The 18,018-nt window shown below is 46.4% G+C and overlaps 1 long non-coding RNA gene across 1 annotated transcript; it reads right to left on the bottom strand.

The window, feature by feature from the left end:
* Window positions 1-10,729: 10,729 nt before the first annotated feature.
* Window positions 10,730-17,547, bottom strand: LOC135918067 (uncharacterized). The gene is made up of 3 exons (XR_011513810.1): window positions 17,440-17,547; window positions 16,710-16,775; window positions 10,730-10,805 (listed from the first exon to the last, which is right to left on the bottom strand). It is a non-coding gene; the product is annotated as an uncharacterized lncRNA (long non-coding RNA).
* Window positions 17,548-18,018: the final 471 nt, after the last annotated feature.

Genomic DNA, 18,018 nt, shown 5'->3' on the forward strand with positions numbered 1-18,018 from the left:
TTAAATGTCTTTGCTGCGTGTGCCCCACTGTGCCCTACCGGATGGAGTGACCCAAGCTGAAAGAACTAACAAGGTAGCGCAAGGCTGCTTGGAGTACAGAGGGATCCGTAGGCAGCAGGTCACCTCTGAGACATGTCTAGAAAGAAGAAGGGGAAAATATTTAGGCAAACATTGAAGTTTTAGGTAAATAAAAATTAAGTAGGCAGTCCAATAATTACCCATTCATGCGTGGGCGCGCACCATACGTCATTAACGTAGCATGGGAAGCAGACATCACCACGATCTCTTAAGCTTTGTTTATTTAACTCCATCCACTACTAAAAGCAGTTTCCAACTGCATCGCTAATGGAGAAAGCATTCATTCGTTGGGATAAATAGATGAGATAATAAACATAATAAGTGTACTGCAGCCCTTCTTCTCCAAAAGAACGACAATATCTGCGTCATGAAGATAGTGTACCGTGAGCTATGAGAAGAGCAGAGGTAGGTGCTCCTGAGGAGCGGTATAAAGTAAATCTGTAGTCCGAAGCTAGCGGCAACGTGTAGCATTCATTGCGTAATGCGCATTGTAAGCTGAAGTTTCTTAATGGCAGTGCAAGCGGCAACCTCTTGGATGTCTGCTGCTTCGGTTTATTGCGACGCCCCTGAATTATTGCTAATCAGTAACTTAGTGCGGTGACGGCATAATTTGCCGTGGCAAGCCACCACTTTCTTCATAGCATTTAGTTTCACAGTTTCGTTATTCCCCCTTGTGAGCGTTTCTTCTTCAATGCACGGGGGTTTGCCACGTATCTCAGCATTTAGTTTTCAGAGCCTTGGGAAACACATATTACTTTGACCAAGGGCTCCACGAGCGTAGCCCGTAGTCGACAGCTTAGGCGAACGCGCGCTGTACGCGCGTGAAGTACATTCTTTTCTTTCTGCAAGTGAGCATGTATTTCTGAAAGTACTCAGAAATATCTGTTCCGAACATTTCTTCATATGTGGCTAGCGCGACAAAAATTGCGTACTCAAATAGCGCCGATCCTGATGCCATATACTCAAGAGAAAAATAAATAAAAAGCTAGTGGGTAAAAGCTGTGTTAAATAGACGTACTTATCTGGCGACCGACGTGCCACATTTCACCTGTATTGAAGTTTGGGCATGAACCCTGTAGAGTGCCTCGCTCTTGTTTCTTTATGAACCTATATTATTATGTCATAGTAGAAACTGTCCTGCGGATTACTGGCGACGATATTTTTGTTCTTATAGAAATACTCATACTTTTGAATAACCAATCTGCAACGGGAATGCTAGGGCGGATGAATGCGCAAGTTGTGATTGTGTAGTCGCACAAGATAAGTGACGTCTTCGGGCACAAAAACCGGGCGAAAAAAGGAATCTATGATGATTATGGAATAAAAAGGAAATAAACACCTCAGAAAGTGAAATTGTCTTCATAACCGACTAGTTTCGGAACTTATACGTTCATATGGAGACATCACGACTCGTCAATGGAGATGACGGTGACATAGCCAGAAGTGTTTAAAGAAAAATTTACATCAAAGCAAAATAAATGAGTGAGCGTGTGTCCTGATAATTCCAGACATTTTATTGCTTTCATCTTTTGGGGATGGCGGGTAGAAAGAGCGCTTTTAGTCAGGAAAATGCGTTACTTTGAAGTTAGAGCATGACCTGTTGTTTCCTCTTGTGCCGTCATCTTTCTCGTACTATAAGGCAATGATGCATACGCACAAGCTTGCTCAACTTTCAGTTCTTGTAGGATAACTAAGGAGTTGGTCATTAATTCTCAATTTGAATCCTGGAACTGTTTCTCTTATTGAAATAGTGTCATTTGTAAACACTGTCAGGGGACATAGCGATATGCCCTTCCATGCTTGCTTCTGTATTAACCTGTCTTACGCCAAAAATTTCAAGGGATGAAAAATAAGATCACGATGTAGTTGAACGAAATACATATGAACGGTACGAAATTGCATTTTTACTAGACAGATGTAGACACAGCGCAATTTTTCAGGCGATATCAGTAATTAACTGCTCGCGCAGTTTCCTGATCTCTGAAGTGAAACATTGAAACCGTACAAGTTGCTTGGCCCTATTTTACCTACTTTTTTCTTTCTGCCTTAGATTTCGGCGTTGTGGTAGTAAAGAACTGCTACCAGCCTGTACAGCTTACCATTGTCGCTGAATATGGCTTCCATATGCTTTGTCTCCCACTGCAGTGGGGCGTGCCTTTGCCTTGCGATCATATTGTTTTTGTGTAACTTTCGTTTTGCAAAGTTCCTCGTGGGCGAGTTGACATGTCTGCCGTAGGCGATCCTGACGCTCTACTACGTAGCCGTACATTGTTTTGGTCTCATTGCCCAAACGTTTACTTGACCACAGCTCCTTGAGGATGGCCATAGGTCCACGCATGTAATGGCCATAAAGAAAATCAAAAAGCGAGAATCCCAAGCTTGTCTGCGGGACTTCTCTGTATGTGATTAGCAGTGGGGACAGGTATGGATCCCACTTTTTGGGGCTTTCTTGGCACATTCGCTCAATCATTTGTTCCAACGTTCCATTGAAACGCTCCACTAAACCATTCCCATGGGGTGGTGTGGCGTAGTCAGCAGTTGTCTGAACTAAAGCAGCCGGCTTAAGTCTTTCGTGAGTTGTGAGGTGAATTTCCCGTGGAATTGCAACGCGGGAAAACATTGTAAGCAGCGCCTCCGCAATCATTTCCGTGTCAATGCTTGGCAAAGCAACTGCGTCTGGGTGACACGTTGCGAAGTCCACCATGGTTAGAATAAATTGTTTACCATTAGCAGAAGTAGGGGACAGTGGTCCGATAATATCAATAGCGACCCGCTAAAAAGGAGTATTAATCATCGGCATGCTTCCGAGAGGTACACGTCCTACTAGATGTCTTGAGACGGTTCTCTGACAAATGTCGCATAATTTCACGAACCGAGGGACAGCTGCTTGAACGCCAGGCCAGCGGAATTCTCCTGCGGTCCTGTCGGCCGTTCTCTTTGTCCTTTGGTCCCCAGAGACAATTCCTTCATGTGCACTCTTCAACACTGATCCCCGAAGGTCTCTAGAAACAACAAGCTGTTCCACGTCCTATTTTGCCGCAGATTTATAACGCTGGACGAGAATATCATTTAGGAGTACAAACGCAGCAGTCGCAGATCGCGTGGTTTTTGTCTTGCCCGAGACCACGAAGCAAACACTGAGACTGCGATCCTCCTTCTGCAACTGCCAATGTAACGGGACTGACATCTAGCGGGTTTACAAGGGCTACTGGCAGCCTTGTTGTAAGGGAACGTGACGCAGTAAATATAGGATTATCGAGAACTGGGCAGGTATATTCTTTGTCAACCTCCTCTGTTCTTTCTCGTGAATGTAGCGCGGCAGGCTCCATGTGCGAATCTGTGGCTCCCGGTAACGCGAGAGAGGGGCAAGCATCGTTAACATTGCCTAACACAACACCATACAGTGGGCACTCCATACATATTGCACGCATGGTTTCTTTAAAGAATGCATAGTCCACTTAAACTTCAGCTTCGGCAAGGTGTTGTGCGGAACTACCTAATAAGTATACACTGCGCTTTCCCCAGTAAACTCGTTGGCTGGCACAAGAGAGCGCTGAACTACGACAGTGTCGCAACCGGAATATTGCGAAACAGTTACCGGTTGCCCTTCGAGATGCCCTTTTGCCGTCGGCATACCTTCCTTTCCTAGTTTTGGCCCAACGGTGCCTTTGCGTCTCTGACCGAATCTTTTCATATATGTCGCCCTCAGTGTTTATGTTTACAGCATGCGTGTAGTGTTCGTGTATCCTATCTTCTAGGGTTGATCGGTCAGGTTCAGAAAGTGAACACGAAGCCTCGTTGTGGTCCTTCGTATGCTTCGTAAAGCCTTCCGGCACATTTCCAGGCGTCTTCCCTTTCCAACGGATCGCAGCCTTAGATCCGCAAGCGCTAGACTGGCAGTGTGACGGCCTACGTCCTCGCTTGCTGCATACGAAGCAATAGGGCTTTGCTCGACCACTTGATGGATCACTGGCTTGAGTCCCACTTTTCACGTACACCTTTTCCTCTCGACCTCTAGCCAGATTTGTCAGACCTTGAGCTTCGAGGTAGCGATCATCTGTTTCTGCCAAAGTGTCAAGGTCTTTGCAACCTCGCTCCTTCAGAAAGAAGCCAAGCTTCTGGTCACATCGACGCAAGAATTGCTCCGAGACAACCTTCTTTCTTAAGGCGTCATAAGTCTTTTCAGTTTTGGCCAACTCTTGCCTGTGATCAAAATAACCAAGCAGTCTACCTACAATCTGGCGGCCTGTTTCGCCATTGTCGGGCGTGGCCTCTCGAAACTTGATTCGACAGTCCCTTCAGTGTACCGGAACCTCTGGAGCAGTGTTGCCTTAAGCTTTGCAAAGTGCGTTGCGTCTTCAACGGACATGCGTCCGAAACCAGTGAGAGCCTCCTCCATTAAACACAAACTCAGAGGCAGGGCCCACTTGTCGCGAGGCCGCCCTTGGTCTGTGGCCACTCGCTCGAACCTCTGAATACATGCGTCCAGCTCATCCCGAGCTTCATTTAAAGCTGGAATTAACTTGTGGGGGCTTCGGAAACCTTGATTACACATTTCTCTTTAACTTGGCTCAGCTGCGACTGCTCGACTTGGCTGTTGAAATTCTTGCACGCGCCACAGTAGTTATAACAACTGGCGTTTTCCGGCTTGTCACTCCAGCTCTCGTGCATGCTCTTCTTTGGCAGCCTCACGCTCTTGTGTATGGTGCTCACTTTTGCTGCTACACTCCTCATCCACCCACTGCTGGAGAGCCTTTGCTGGGAGTCCCCAACTCTTTACCGATGCCTATCAGTTTTTCGGCATCCATTCTTAACCACCGCACGTGAACAAAGTGAGAATCTCAAAGGTGTTACGAGACTTTAGTTCTGGCGTGTACGCCAGATAATGTAGAGTAATAAGGTGTACCGTCATGTTTGTTGACATGAGGTGCGTTGAGGAAGGACTCTAGGGGATAGTGGGACAGGTTGCACCGGTGAACCTATAATGAACAACACTGCACTGATACAGAGCACTCAAACGAATCAAGTCTGTCCTCTAATGCGGTGCGTGACACGACGACGCGGCACACTGCTCAGTTCCCGTACCTCGCCCACTAACACGCGATGTACGGGCATCCCGGCACACGGTCCAACTGAGTTCGCTCACGTGTGGACGTAATCGTCGCTGGCCCGACATACGCGGCGGACATGGCTCGGGTTGCGTAGGCTGTGACAGTGACACGGCGACAACCCCCTGGTGTAGTGGCTCAGGACTCCTGATAGTGTCGGACCTCCGAGAGCGTAGGAACACTGGAACCGGCCATGCTCCGGACACGGCGGACCTTGCCTCGATAGCCCGTCACGAGGCTGCCCAGCGGTACATACCAGGTAGCCCTCTCTGGACTCGTTGTTCGGACCTCCTTGACTCGTTCGATCTGTTCCCGCAGCTTCCCGTACGCACGTCTTCCACTTGTTCCTTCTTCTTCATCAACCCTCGAGCGTGTCTCTTATCTTGCCGCGTCGTGCCGCGCTGCCGTCGTCGTTGTTCATTACAGGCTATTTACGTTGTGCTTTTCAAACAAACTGGTATTTTATGTTGAAAAGATGTAGAACCTCTTTGCTGAGGCACCCTACTGTGTCACCAAACTGTGTCACCAAAAATTATCCACTGCTCTGCATGGTCTCCAATACTACCACAAGGGTGGTGTATTTAGGATTTATTATTTTGAATTTCCTGTCTGGCCTTGTGCACAATACACACCCCATAGCCATGGGAAGCTACGCACGGGGAGGCGAACCAATCGCAGACACCGGTAGCGCCTTCCTCATCCGGTTGTCTGTTTTCACTGCGCTAGCTCGGACCTACCGGCACCCTAGCCACGTCAGCCAATTAGATAAAGAAAATCTCTTAGCGTAGGGTCTACAATTATCTTTCAAAGCAAAGAACGGTGACTTCCTATAATGAAGCAGAGCATTTTATTGGGCTATTCATAAAATGCTGTGGGTTACCGCCTGATGCTTGCGTCCGAGGTTAAGTTTTACCTAAGGAGGTTGGAATAAAATCAGAATGAAATAGTTTTAGATCATGCGGCCCCACATTTAGAAGCTTCGAGGCCAAAATAACGGACATTAGATGAGCTTCGAATGTTGTTTCCCTTAAGGTTGACGTTATGATTCATTCTGAAGGTATCACAAGAAGCCAACATACAGGGGCACCAAGGAAAATACAGGGGAAATTACTTGGCTTCTCATGATATGATTAATAAAAATCGGGCTCCTAGGTTAACCCCTTTCTTCACGTTCATTCTGATGGTATGCGACATGTAAAGACAAACAAGCAATTTTACTTTCTAAAACGCTGGGCAATATTTTCTTTGCATCATGTGCCGTCCAGATGAATGCTCGTTTTCGAAAAATTTCTTGCACATTATTCCCAATAAGAGCCAGCGAACGGCATAGGGACGAATACAACACATAGACACCGGACGAAATCATATTTGGGGAATGAAAGAACTTGATGTTTAGAGAAATTGAGTCCTATAGACGAAAACAGTTGAGCACAACTTAAATTGTACGAGTTTTAACTCATTGCTTTCATAAATGCGTGACATGCTCAAATTCGGAAAATAGCTAACACGTAAACACTCCAAATCTCCCACACCCACTTTCCGCTAACGAGAGGTGAAGCTTCGGCAAACCAGTTTTGTTTGACGCGAGCATTCCATCACTGAACACAACGGTTGCTCTGTTGACGAACCCGCTGTATGGTTAATACGCGCGTGAAGATTGCGAAAAACAGTTCTTAAAGGGCTCCTGAACCACACCTTGAGTTTGGTAAAAAAAAAAAAAACGCAGTCCGCAAATAGCATACGCCGCTGTGAAAATCTCAGCCAAGTTTCACAGTCATTCGGGGTGCGGGCAACTCGCTAAAGGAGCGCAAAGCACCCTTTCTCTCAAATGCTCTCTTTTCAACCGAAGCCTGCCCCTGGACTTTTGCTGGACGCTTACTCTCGTAATATAGCCCATAGCGATGCGTGGTTGCTACCGACCAATAGCTGATAGCTGACACAAATAAAGAAGGATGTTTGGATCAATGCGCTTCCTACTTCCTACTGCTACTGTGCATATTTATTGACGAAGTTTATTGAACAGGTGGAAGTAAGCGAAAATCTGCTGTCGAATTTCGATAAAAATGCCGTAATTCCGGAAGAACTCGGTTATCTGCTGCTCGTGCTCGGCCGCGGCCGCCAGCGTAGGAACTAAACTTTCGCCAACCTGCTTATCGGCGTCGTAGGCATCGGGTTTCGCTAATTTTCACAAGGTCTGAACGCTCAAGTAGTCTCTAACCACGCGAAACTTAACGTCATAGCACAGGCATGTTTGCCAGCGCGTGCTCACTGCTGGCCGCTCCTGATTAGACGCCTTGGCAAATTGATTGATAGCACTTCGAAATGCCCAAGTGTGATGTGGCTGCCATCCGTCGGTCAAGCTGGGGAAGGACAAAGCCCTTCCGCACCACGTAGCGCGGTGAGACTAGAGCGTATGAGCACGAGCATGCATTCGTGGCTTGTTGCGCACGAAACATCCGCTGGTCATACGTACTACAGTTGCGTGCAGCGGCTGTTTGCTACAGCCGCGCTGGCCCGCTGCGAACGCCACGAGGTGCCGCGACGAGCCAACCAGCTGAGCGCCATGCGGCTTTCAGAGGACAACCGCGTTTGGGCGGGTTTCCGCGTCGTAGGCGCCGAAATAGGAAGTATTAGCATCTACGTCACCATCAAAAATCAAATTTGAACAGCGCGCCACGGTGACGTTTGGTGATGGCTGTAGGCATGTCTCCCTCCACCGTAGCCTCCCCAGTGTAAGGCATCGAACAAGGAGCGGAAGCACCGCGAAGGGCGCGTTTGATTGGCGATAACTATTCTAGCGTCCATTGAATAACTAGCTCACGTTATTCCCCAAGGACCTACGTCCACGTTTTAATCACGCCATTCATGTTGTTATCAAGTTCTTCAAGCGTCATCCACGCTTTATTCCCTCCAAACCAAACAACCACGGTGGTGCAAAAGGAAAATGGCCGCCGCCACCACTGAGGTTAAATCGTTGAGAAACCCTGAAAATTTTCCTGTGACTACATGAAGCCAGCCGAAGAAGTAAAAAATTATTTTTTCTTACGTTGAAATGTTGCACCATTGAGGCGAACTCTTCTTGAGTAAAGGAGAAAGATTCCTGCAAATTACAAATGAGGCAGACAACATATACCTTCCTCTGTCTCCATCATGCGCTACAGTAAGTTGTGGATATCATGCCTCGATCTCCACGGGTATCGTAGCCATGCTAACAAAGCGTTTGTTACACGTTCTATTCAAAGCAGTTCCTCTAGCCTTCCTAAACGTTTTCTAACCATCCGTACAACCGACTTTATCGCATTTTGTAGTAAGTAGACCGCCAAAACCATTACCTGTACGCGCTTTATATCGCATCAAGGGCCGAAAGGGGGCTTCAAGAAGAAGATAATTATTGAGTCCCTTTTTGCAAAAGGGCCGAGTGTAAGACTACTATAGTTTTTTCGTGCGTCCTATCTGAGCGCAGCAGAAGTAACTCCTTTAAAGAATGTTACAAGAGAATAACGCGCAAGCCCATAGACATGCGGTTCTCTCTTTAGATATCGTACGTTTCTTTGCAGCTTGTTTCAATTCAATGAGTACTGATACTTTCGTCGACAAAAATAGTTATTATTTATCTCAATACGCCCGCCAAGTTCCGTATCCTATATTTTGCGCGCAGATTGAAATTCGAAGAATGAATAATTGGTCATTTCAAATTAGTAAATGAGGCTTATCGGGAGGAACAGGAGAAAAATCTCAACGCAACAATGAAAAATAGTGTCTGTCCTGCGCGCTTGTTTTCCGAGCTCACGTCCCTTTTCCGTCGCATGTAAACAAGAATCTTAGTCTTGCAGAAGTAATACGCGGATTCTCTTCTCATAGCACGTACCTAGTTTTTTAAGGCGAAAGCCTCAAGTGGCTCGTTGCAATGGCTAGTATCCGAAAAAAGCGGCGTCTAGCGCAGCGATGCAAAAATTATAATGCAAATGGTATCATCATCAGGAATGGCGCATACCCCCGTACTCAAGCAAAAATGCAACGGTTGAATATGAATGAAGAAAGAAAGTAAAAAGAAAGAAAGAAAGAAAGAGGAAGAAAGAAAGAGAAAAAGAAAGTAAGACGGAAATGAAGAGAGAACGAAAGAAAGAACGAAATAACCTTTAGGTAGTGCATTAGGTGTTCGCATGTGTCGTATAGGAGGTCGACCAAGAGCGCCATACGCTTACTTCACACTGCGGCTCGTTATGTCTTGCAAGAAGTCTTCCGCCGCCCCCCTAATACATTACCACGTGTGCAGCACTTTTTCGACTTCACGTGTTACAGGAATGTAATATGCTTCCGAGTTTTATGGGATCGATCACAACCACCTTGAAAAAACATGCATGCTGGACTGTAGGAGGCGTCTTGCAGCCTCCTCCTGGAATTTGCTGCTCAATTTACCAGTTGGAATGCTTGACGCGAAGTGCGGCCTCGTGTGCAGTATTATACAAAGTATATTCAATGCTCGGTAATTCAATGATTGCAAGACTGCGAGGTTGGTCCGAATTATCCGGGGAGTAAAATTAAAACAGTGGCAAAATGAGCAATTTAAAGCTAAAGGCGCGGACAGCCTACATGTTTTAAATCGGATTCGGCGTGACACTACATGATATAAGCGGGCACTGATGGTTTTACGGGTGGAAGAATCGTCGTTCCCTGAAATATCAAAGTTAATTCAAGTAAACATCTGCTAGCCTTCTAGTAATTAATGATCACATAAGGGGCGCCTGTGGCGGCTTTCTTTCCGTACCAACTTACGGTTGTGCCGGAGCTGTGCAATGCATTCGCATTGAGCGAAAATTTGAAATGATGTGGAAAAAGAGGAGTCGGCGGTAAGTTACTGAAGAGAACCTGCATGTTTTGAGTGACTATCGTCTATTCACTAGACTGATTTCTTAAAAAGGGCAGGAAACGTGGGAAAGCTTTCTAAACGAACTGAATAAAATACGTTTCTCGCAATTTAGGTGTACGTCAACCTCTCTGAAGCCACCAGCAAGGTTGTACCAACCACGGTACATGCTTTCTCCACTTGGATAGCACTTAGGCCCTGCATATTTTTTCTGACAGATGATGTCTTTAGTTCGCATTTCTTCGCTTTCAATGCCAGAACTTATATACCACATTTTCGCTAGCTTCTCATCTCTATAAAATATAGGCTGACGTTTAGGACAGTTCAACATCGTGTCTTGGCACGGAGCCAACAGTGTTAGCTGTAAGCTCACACTCCGTTCCCTGTTCTACGGTCGCTCGTTGGTCCACAGGTACCAGCAGATTTTTCTTGAATTCAATATTAAAGCGACTAAATCAATCCAAATTGTGAACTTGCAGCAGAACCTAGAATAAATTGTGAACTTGCAGCAGAATCTTAGAATATATTAGGCTTCAAGCAGAGCACATATCATACTTCTCGTTTCTGTAGCTTTGCAATGTCGATATCACATTGCCACTCCAAAGGGAATATTGTACACAAGACAACCAGTTCCGGTCAATCTAGCAGGGCTAAGCGTAACAGGCAGCTATACTCACAGGTTTTATTGCGTACAGCGCCACCGTTCCCTCCACCAAGCACTGCCGTATGGCTGTTCTGAAACCTTGGACATCCTACGAAATAGAGGGAGATACCATTTCTTCAGATATAAAGGAATGATGTCATATTTGTCACCGTCATATAAAAGAAGGACAAGTGCCATGCTTACTTGCGTGTATTGACTGTATAGTTTCGCGCAGGACACACGGTAACATGTATTTTTATTTCTTTTTTTTTGCATGCGTAAGCTAGAGTATTATAAGAATGAGTCTAATTTGTGCGTCGCAAGATAACAGCTCTAAGGAAGCTATGAGGAGCACCTCCTCACAGAGCGAGAGAAACCAGAAAGGGAGACCATTGTAGTTGCAATCGACCAAAGCGTCCATCTACAATCGCCAGCATTTCCAGCACCCGTCACATCAGGCCAAAGTAACATACCTGAGTGGGAAATGCCCCTACATTGAAGCTGCAGTGCGACTAAAACTAAGCGTTACAAAACATTACACGCACTTTGCCATGCATCGTTCGAGAACTAGATCGCTCACAGAGTTTAAATACACATTGTTTGTCAGGTTTTTGAGAGAACTAAATAAGACACCCTGATTCAATTAATATGGTGATAGTGCCATGTTGTGGATGATACAGGATCACACTGCAATCTGTGCATTCTAATTTCAGTTCTTGTACAAAGTTCTTGACACAAACGTCAGAGAACGTGAGAACCGTATTTTACGTAATGCATACGCAGTTCTTTTTTTGCCCGTAAAAAACGACGTGATGCCGAGCATCACCATTTAATAACTTATCTGTGGGCAATGTTTTAAAGTGTATTTTAGTGACAAATAATAGAAGTTTTTTATGGAGCTGCGAAATAAAATAGCTTCGCTGAGAAGTGGAGCGTGATTCCTTAAGGTAAAACAAGTCGACAGTGTTCTTTCTATGGTAGATTTACCCTTGTTCTCATAGAAACGTACGTATAGAGATATAAATTTTCATTCACTAGACCATACAGTCTAATTTAACCTTGCTGCAAGTACTCTCATGCGCGAAGTGTTCTTTCTGCCCTCTTTAAAGGTCGGTGGTTGCCTTCCCTACTTTAATCATCAGCATCACCAGCCTATTTTTATGGTCACTGCAGTATGCAGGACTCGCCGAGGAATCTCCAAATTAGGCCTAGTGTATAACCAGCATGCATCGACTTATCGGCTTGCCTTGGTCATAATTTCCAGCCTCATACCTCTAAACTTGCTTATGTGAGCTATTAATGCGAGTAGCATTCTGAGCATCTATCTATCTATCTATCTATCTATCTATCTATCTATCTATCTATCTATCTATCTATCTATCTATCTATCTATCTATCTATCTATCTATCTATCTATCTATCTATCTATCTATCTGTCTATCTATCTATCTATCTATCTATCTATCTATCTATCTATCTATCTGTCTATCTGTCTGTCTGTCTGTCTGTCTGTCTGTCTGTCTGTCTGTCTGTCTGTCTGTCTGTCTGTCTGTCTGTCTGTCTGTCTGTCAATCTATCTATCTATCTACGTCTCTGACAGCTTTTCCGCTATGTTGGATAACTGGGAGTGGGTAATTCATGGTCTAGTGTGTAGCGCATCGGGCTGCTGTGCAGATGGGGCAACGTTGGATACACGCCGTTCGATCGGCTTAATTCAGCGGATATGTGGCACTAGGCATGTGCCACTGTTCAAAGAGCCTCTTTGATGCCAACTTGGAGCACTTGGTATGTGACGTTGGTCAGTGCCGCTTTTCAATAAACCTCAGGCCAAAGCGGGCTACTCGGTATGTGCCACTAGGTGTGAACCGCCCTTCACTGAACCACATTTACACCAACTTAGGTTGCTGGGTATACACCACAGGTTATGCACCACTCTTCAGTGACCCTCTTTGATGCCACCTTAGCTCACTAAGTACGCGCAACCGGGCATATGTCGCTGCTCAATGAACTTCTTCTACGCCAACGTCTGTAACGATGCGCCACTTAGTATGCATCGTTCTTCTGTGGCAAAAAAATTAATTTTAAATTTGTTCGTTCTGGGCGCAGTCAAACTAGCTTCATATATGTTGTTATGAGCCACGTATCCAGCTAGTGAAAAAGTTGTTGCATAGCAAACGAAAAAGAGGAGAGCTGCGTCTCGGTCCGTCAATCCTCAACAGGCAGATGCCCTTTCGTGGGTACGACCCATAAAAAAGGTCCATCATCATCATCATCATCATCATCATCATCATCCCCATAGTGCGTATGAGCCACTCCTGAGGAAAACAAAGAAGCAATCTTTGTTGTGGTGCCACTAGCTATTGCCGTGTAAATATTGCATATAAATCATTTTGATTATCTACATTTAAGATTTTTCTAAGCGCGGGTATATCCGAAAGAACACCACAGAACTACCCGCCGTGGTTGCTCAGTGGCTACGGTGTTCGGCTGCTGAGCACGAGGTCGCGGGATCGAATCCCGGCCACGGCGGCCGCATTTCGATGGGGGCGAAATGCGAAAACACCCGTGTGCTTAGATTTAGGTGCCCGTTAAAGAACCCCAGGTGGTCAAAATTTCCGTAGTCCTCCACTATGGCGTGCCTCATAATCAGAAAGTGGTTTTGGCACGTAAAACCCCAAATATTATTATTACCACAGAACTTTGCAGTGGACACCTCGTGGGCCATACGAACGCGCCGAGTGAGAGGTTCGCTGGCTCAGCCTCTGCTACGAGAGCGTGGGTTGTACTTACCCGATTCCGGGACCCTGGCACTTTCTTTGTTTCTGACGCCATGGACGTCGAAGAGGGATTAGCCGAATACGAGCGAGCCAGCAAGAACAACCAGTGGGACCCAAATATCATGCTCGCTAGCGCTATCTACTACCTCAAGGGCACAGCCCGTGTATGATTCCAGAGAAACAAGGAGGAATTGACCAGTTGGGTAACATCGGAAGCAAAAACTACAGGAGATATTGTGGAAGCCAACCGGGCGCTAGTGAGCCGCCAGGAAGGAACTTTCGTGCCGGACCCAAATTCAGCTATTCCACACCTCATGTACATTAAGGGCGTATTGAGATCTGCGTCGGTTCGTAGACGGCAACATGTCGGAAGCTGACGAAGTCAGCCACATATCTAAGGGCATCAACGATGACGTCTTCAATTTACTGTCATATAAGGACTGCTCGTCGAGTGACGAGATCACAACAGAGTGCCAGGGTTTTGAAGAAACAGAGCCGTCGTGCAGTTCTTCGCTTCGCGCGGCTGCTAAACAATTCGTGCGGCTACTCAACACCACCGTGACCAGAACAGTTCAGCACACCCAGCCTCCTGGTACTGAAAACTTTGCGAATTGTGTGGCACCAGGTTGAAGCCGCGTTGCCATCAGTTCCTCAAGCCCGTTCTTACGACGAGTCCCAACTGGCTCTAATGTTGATCCAAGCCGTCATACGGGAATAGCTGGCGAACGCATGCAATCATTGTATCTGTGCTGTGTGTCCTCTTGTGGTCAGCGATTTCATTCAACCTCACCACCCACAATCAACTTATCCTGAATGGCACAATTCAATCCAGTGGCACATAGGTGGCGACAGACCAATATGCTTCAACGGTAATGAAAGAGGCCATATTTCCCGCCATTGTCACTACCTCCAGCCTTCGCCACCTCGACCAGCGTACACTTATCTCCTGGCAGACAGTCGGTCCTCGTCGTTTTGTTTTCGCAGTGACCCTCCACCCTGTGATGCTCTTTTCCCGACTGCACGCAAATACCGCTCGCCATCCCTGGAGAACCGGTGTTCTCGCTTTCTTCTGCCCCCTGGGTTGCCATCACCATGCACTCATCGTACAGCGTCGGAAAACTAACCAGTGCAGCTCTCAGATGTGATGCTGCATTGGCCAACCAACCCGGAAATCTTTTGTAGAGCCGGCCAAACCCGACAACATCTTTTCCACGTAGAAGTGGACGTCGTACTTGTTTTGGCGCTCAGAGACACTGGGGCACAACTATCAGTCATGAGTGCTCGCCTTTCTCGTTTTCTCCGGAAGGTTCTTATGCCCCCCCCCACGTCGCCTGTCATTCGCGTTGCCGAAGGTGGCACCTCGCGCCATCGGCATGAGCACTGCGCTTGTGAGCTTCGCTAGCCACCAGACGTTAGTTCTAGTCACCGTTCTGCACGTGCCCTTATGACGTCAGCCTTCTCCATGACTTCCTGAGCATCCATTCTGCCTTGATTGACGGCTGATCTCGCCTTCTATATTGGGAACTCCCTTCTGTAACGTGCGCCTTCCCCAAAGATGTTACGCGGAGAGCCACTTACATATGGCTTGAAAGAACGATCGAAGCGAACGATTATCGACATGCTAGTGATGTATGCGTCCACCCACGACCAAGACTGGCGTGCAGCATTGCCTTTTGCGGCAATTGCGTAAAACACGTCAAGCCATAAGGCCTCCAGTTATTCGCCTTTCTGTCTTTTATTCGGCCGAAATCCTAGGCTGCTCATGCAAAGGTTACTGTTGTCTTCCGCATGCACCCCTACCTAGCATGCTCGAGTGGCGGCTATTGCTCGTGCCGACCATGGAGGTCAAGTTTAAGGCACTCGATTCATCGAATTGCAGCTCCACCAGTATTCTCGGTACAATAGTCATCACAAGGCTACCCACTCTGCCCCTAGGGAACCTCGGTGCCTGTCCTGCTCTCGTCGTCAACGCAGCTTGCCTGGCTTTCTCAAAAGCTGCTGTTCCCGTACACCGGCCCATATTTAGGGTACCGCCAAGTGACCGACTTAACGAAAGAAACCACTCCATTGTCTTCGTCTCCATCCCCTCAACTCCACACTTGTATTTTAGGTGTCGTTTGCCTGGAGCCCTATCATGCCACAGACACAGATTAATCCTGCATGCCGCGAACCTTTTCTGTGCCTACATGTTTTAACTGCACCGAGTGGGTGCTTTCGGCACCGTAGATTAATTTGATTAGTCACCCATCTTGCGGACGAAGTTGTATAGCAGACGAGAAACAGGGGGCTATGAGCCCTGGCTAACCGTCTTTGTTGTAGTGGTGCCACTCGTAGTCGCCATGAAAATACACTGTATAAACCATTTTTTGCACCTTTCCGTAGCAGTGTTTAAACTTTTCTAAATGCTAGAATGCTATATGTACGCAAGTGCAATGCGCCATGTGCGAAAATCGCGGCGCCACCGTTGAATGAGGCAGCATATCCATAAAGAAGCGAGAGCGAGGAACCAAGCTGCATGCGGGCCCCGAATATGAAAAGTCTTGGCGGCAGCAATACCGTCTGTCCCTGCATTGTGACACTGCTTGTCGCATAACGTCGATATTAATGCGACAGCGCGAAAGGCCGCGCGTCGCACAAAATCCAGTGTTGGCACTGTCGTCGGCGGCGTTGCCGGTGAGCAAACATTTCCGGATATATTTAGGTACACCTATGTGCCACGCTTTACAATACGACATGCGGTATATGCAGGTTATACTGTATTGTACACGCCATTGGGACATTTTGCATATAGCTGAAGGCGACGCGTACTGCTGACTTTCATGCTTTCACTAAATAATCCCAGGCGGGGTTCAATGACGTCATGTCATATAAACACAAATGCCTGCGCACTTGTTACAGAATGCAATAACGCCGATATGGACAAGACACACAGGACGAGTGCTGTCCTGTGTCCTGAACAGCGCGTGTGCTTGCGCGCCTCGTCAGCGTCTTTTCGCATGACAACAAGTATGTTACCTTATCAACTCGACCAAATATTGATCCTGCCATCAAATCTAGCGCTGCAACAATGTCAGCAAAGTGACAAGAAACATTGTGAAAAGACTTATCTGTATAAAAGTAACAAATTTAGTCATTGATTGAATAAGTTACTGTGAGTTTGGCGCCGAGTAGCGCTGCTTGTAGTAGCGAACCTTCCTGATACTTTTATACTTCGAATACTGATAAGGGTGTTTTACCTGCTGTTTTTTCTCTTTGTGATATTCATAGCATATATGTACAGCCAGGCAACATTTTCCAGCGATCTGTAAGAGAAATCCATGTGTTAGAAGAAAAGCACTCTGTCTTCTACAGTCATTTTCTCGCTTCTACGTTATAATAAAGTGCATCTATGAAACATTGAAATAAACATCAGTGTAATCTCTTTGCAGTGATAAATAATGGTCGATATATATGTCTTACAACAATAAGTCGGTGCACTTACGAATTGCGTTCCTTTAGGTTGGGGTATACAGGCGTCATCATTGCAACGCTGTCAAGAATGGCACTGCGCTCAACGGTGCTCGTTGGTGCGACCGTAAGCTATTGGCAAGCACATATTCCACCAGGAGTGGCACATCATTGTTCTAAAGTCGTTTAGACGCATTCTACTCAAGCGACAAGTCGCCGTAGTAATTGTGAAGTTTCGTCGCAAGCCAATGACTCAACTAGAGACAACTATAACATGTATATACGGGCGTTCCAAAACATCCTGTGAGTGTGTAATATTAGCCCTGTGTGGTTCCTCGCATATCGCTACCACTAACTCCCCGCCAGCAAGCCACTCTCCGCTTGGAAACACCGAAGAAGGTTAGGGCCCGCTTATCTTTCGTGTGACGCCCCTATAGCATAGGCTAGCTAGACCTCTTGGAAAGTTACCATGGGTTTGGCTAGCAACCCCCTAAGAGCCAGAACTCTACTAGCCTATACCTTAATCATGTTGGACGTCGTCCAAGGGTAGCCCAAAATGATGTCCTTGCCGCACTTCTGGATATATTTGGTAGCCAACGCTGCTCCGCGGGACGCGGTCACGACACCTGTGAAAAAATTGTGTTTTAATATACGCTCACAATGACGCGCATTGTTGTAATTATACTTTGCCCCCATCCATAATATTGATCCCCAAGTGGTGTAATGTTTCTAGCATATTTAACGCTTGGAAACTACCACCACGAAAGGTACTCATATTTATGAAAAGTTTTGATAGATTCGAAAAATGTCCAAAACGATTCACCTATTGTAGTCAAATAGAACTACAGAACAGAGCTCGCAAATGTAATGTTTCGCTGAATGGGACAAAGCGATCACGTCTGACTATAATCGCAATATCATAATGTCTCAAGATATCTTGCGGCTTTAGGAATGTTCCTCTTCAAACCAAGAAAGCTAACATTTTGCTCTTTTTGTGAGGAGGTGCTAGCACAATACCTGAGCTCATGCAGATGACTTTGAAAATGTCGTGTGCTTTACATCCCGGTCAGTTTCATGCGTCAATTGGCGATGCTGAGA

The sequence above is a fragment of the Dermacentor albipictus genome, chromosome 1 (genome assembly GCF_038994185.2).
Source record: "Dermacentor albipictus isolate Rhodes 1998 colony chromosome 1, USDA_Dalb.pri_finalv2, whole genome shotgun sequence".
Classification (NCBI taxonomy): Eukaryota; Metazoa; Arthropoda; class Arachnida; order Ixodida; family Ixodidae; genus Dermacentor; species Dermacentor albipictus.